Source organism: Lathyrus oleraceus, chromosome 5 (assembly GCF_024323335.1).
Source record: "Lathyrus oleraceus cultivar Zhongwan6 chromosome 5, CAAS_Psat_ZW6_1.0, whole genome shotgun sequence".
Taxonomy (NCBI): domain Eukaryota; kingdom Viridiplantae; phylum Streptophyta; class Magnoliopsida; order Fabales; family Fabaceae; genus Lathyrus; species Lathyrus oleraceus.
Window position 1 is genome coordinate 106,367,253 of NC_066583.1, and position 3,689 is coordinate 106,370,941.

The following is a 3,689-nucleotide window of genomic DNA, read 5'->3' on the forward strand; positions in this document are numbered from 1 at the left end:
AAAAAATACATCCACATCTTCTCATCATCAGTGTATGCGGAGATTTTTCTGTAGTATGCCTGCACATGGGTGCGAGGGCAGGAGGTACCGTTGTATTTGTCGAATGACGGTGCCTTGAATTTGTGCGGGATTCTCAATCCTTCAACTAATCCCATGTTTGTAACATCAAAACCGAGGGAGTTTTGACATTCCATAGCCCGGATCTTCTCAGCAAGGGCCTCAACTTTACGATCTCTCGCATCATTTCTGCCCAAAATATCTTCGTCTTCACTGAGTAGAGTAAACATATCCTCTTGTCTGTCAACAATCGGAATTCTGTTACGGGCCGGAGCATGGATTACCCTGGCATTAGCAGCATCGGGAGCAATTGGTTGACCGTCAACTCGAATACCCCTCAACTCTTCACCTACAGCATAGTTGTTGACGGGAATAGCAGCAGCAGGAGTGTCATTAACTGGGTTTCCTTCTGGCAGAGCCTGGTTGGGCGGTGGAATTGCAGCTTCTTGCCTCTGAACTAGAGCTCGGAGTTCTTCTTGTCCTTGTGCAACCCCTTGCATCATGTGCATGAACTGGGCCATGTTAGCCCTCATCTCAGCTAACTCGGCTTGTACTTGATCCATGTTGCGTTGATGGTTGAGCCTCGTTGAGTAGCGGTGCGGTCTTTGATCAGCTATCCTGCCTGGACACAGGAACCAAAGTGAGAAGACGGCACAAGAACACCTGTTATGCAAATGATATGAGTATGATGTTAAATGATGCGTATGATGCACATGATATGCTCATTTCTCAGGCATTCAAAGAGCCTGACCCATCCTGAAAAGATGGCAACCTGCAGCAACAAGAGAACAACAGATACAGGGAAATATGAGAACAACAGGGAAATACTGACAACCTTATCTATACATAAGGGTAAAAAGGTCATACAACCAAGTCAACAGAATACTCGCATAAACAGAGTACAAAGAAAAGAATCCCATCCAACAGGCCTGGAGGTGATTCTCAACAACAAAAATTCAAAAGAAACGGGGTACAAACAAATGAATCCCATCCAACAAGTCTGGAGGTGATTCTCAATAAAAACAATCAAAGGTACAGACTAAGACAGACGGTCTTCCGGAATGAGGGTCTTCAGGTAATGGCACTGGTCTATCAACAGTGTGCATTCTAAACATTCTGGTAGAGGGGTAATCTTCTCTTTCAGTTGTCTTCTAAGCTCCAAGACTTCTCCTCCAAGATAATCCTCTGATTTCTGTCTCAACTCCATCTCTTTCTTCAACTGAGTGTCTTTGTCTTTGAGTTGCTTCTTCAAGTCTCTGATCTTCTTCTGATAGTTGACTTCCGCTCTCTGTAGTCTCAGACACTCCCTATGCTCTGCATCCAACATGGACTCTACCTCATCATATGATCTCTTCTTACCCCTTGCTCTGCTAGCATCCTCTCCTTGCACTTCCCTGAGTTGATGGGCCAAGTGCAGCTTATCAGCTTTAGCTTTATACAACTCCATCTGGGTGTCCTGCTCCTTCTCCCTCAAACGGCGACTCTCCATCAGAGCTTGCTTATAGTGCTCAGCAGGCACACTATCAGCAAGAACCAAAGGTGGTTGCTCTTGCAACGGCTCCATCCTATCATAGGGTAGCAATAAAGTTTCCACTCTCTTCTTTACCCAATCAGTGTAATCGGGCATTGCAATGGCAAACTTCTTCCCTAAGACAGATCCATCCTTCACTCCAACAGATTTCCAAGCCCTTCCTATCTGCTCCAATCTAGCCGGGTCATCTTTCTTCTCAAAACACACGCTCTCAGCTATCTCAGCTTCAAGTGGTCTTCTACTCATAACAAACCCTAGCTGGCGAATAGAAAGAACTGGATTGTAATTTATACAGCCTTTGGTCCCCACGAGTGGCACGCTCCGGAATTCACCACAACTCATGATAACACTCTTCACATCCATCCGGTATGACTGCCATCTGATGTCATAAGAAGTGAGTGACATGACCCTCTGAGTCCACTTAAGAGTGCTCTGGGTATCCACAAAGGGTCCACTGACAGGCAGGAGTGACATAAACCATCTGAACAGGAGGGGTAGACAGCACCTGATGGCTCCACCCTTACCATGCCTACTGTGGATGGCATAGTAAGTGTCAGCTAACAAAGTGGGGACTGGATTCCCTCTGATGAAGATACTGATAGCAGCATAGTCGATGAAATTAGGCATGCTTGGGAATAGGACGATCCCATAGATTATGGCAGCAAGCTGGGCATGAAAAACTTCCCAATTCCCCTTCTCTGCTTCATCTCTAGCTACTCTCAAAAGAAACTTCAATGGCAGACCCACAAACTCCCCACAGGGCTTCCAATTATCACAAACCTCTTTGACACTCAACCGGAGAGCTCTGGCAATCAATCTGAAGTCAACCTCTTTTGGGACGTCCAAAAAAGGAATCTGATGCTGAATCGGGATGCTCATCAAAATAGAATACTCCTCGAGAGTAGGCGCCAACTGATAATCTTGAAATGTAAAGCATCTGAGCTCTGGATCATAAAACTGTAGTAGTGTCTGCAGAGGTACTGGATCCACTATTGTCTTCAGCACTGTCAGGATATCTCCATACTGCCCAACAAAACTCTTCAGCCGATCACTGGCCACAAGGCTACCCAACTCGATTAGTGCAGTCAACGGCTCACGATGGAAACTGTAGGAACAGGTCTTCCGCTTCGGCTCGGGGACTGTTGCCATCTCTATCGGTAGACAAGCTCTGGAATGTACCTGAGAAATGATATGCATGCAGAGATTAGTTTTTTTCTCTTTTTTTTTTGATTGATTTTTTTTCTTCAATTTTTTTTCATTGCGTTTCTTTTGAAAAAATAAATATGCTATGATGCAAATGATGCAGACTGGACTGGCTGGTTGTGCAAACCGATCACTAGGTCGGAGCTTCAGTCAAAATCAGAACCCAAATCCAACTTAAAGACCCGAGGTCAACTGAACACACTGTTGTCGGAACTCAAAGTCACCATCAGAACCAAAAGTCACCAACGGTACCTGTAATGATCAACCCTTCCCCACTCACGGGTGTAGTCTAGGCCAGGGTAAGGTCGAGAGAAACGCAGCATAAATAACCTTTTGCAGAATACCATCATATACACACCCGAAGTATGTAACGACAATACCCCACCAGGGTCTGAACTGCTCGTGATATCAATGTTCCGCTAAGTGGCGCAATACCACCCGCTTCCCATGAATCACTCTATTCCTAATCATCCTAGATTTCACTCATGGTCTGGGTATTGGACCTTTTACCTCAACTGACTCCCACCCCACAAAGAAAAACAGATAATCAGCCAGGCAGAATGAATAATGAATGTGAATGCAAACATTAATGCACACAATAAATGCAAACAATAAATGAAATGAACAAATAATGAATGCAATAAATAAACACAGCACAAAGCAACCAAAACCCTAACCTAGAGAGCGCTAGGAGAGACTCGCTTAGGGAAGATGGACCAGCACAGGTCAACTTCTCTTATATCCCCAGTGGAGTCGCCAGCTGTCGCATTACGCGAAAAACCGGCGGGAAAACAAGAACAACAGAGCCGCCACCGTGCGTTATTTATCCCAAAAGAGGGAAAGGAAACGCTCGAAGTAAACCTAGGAAAGAACATGGTCTCGCGACCAAAGAGAATGG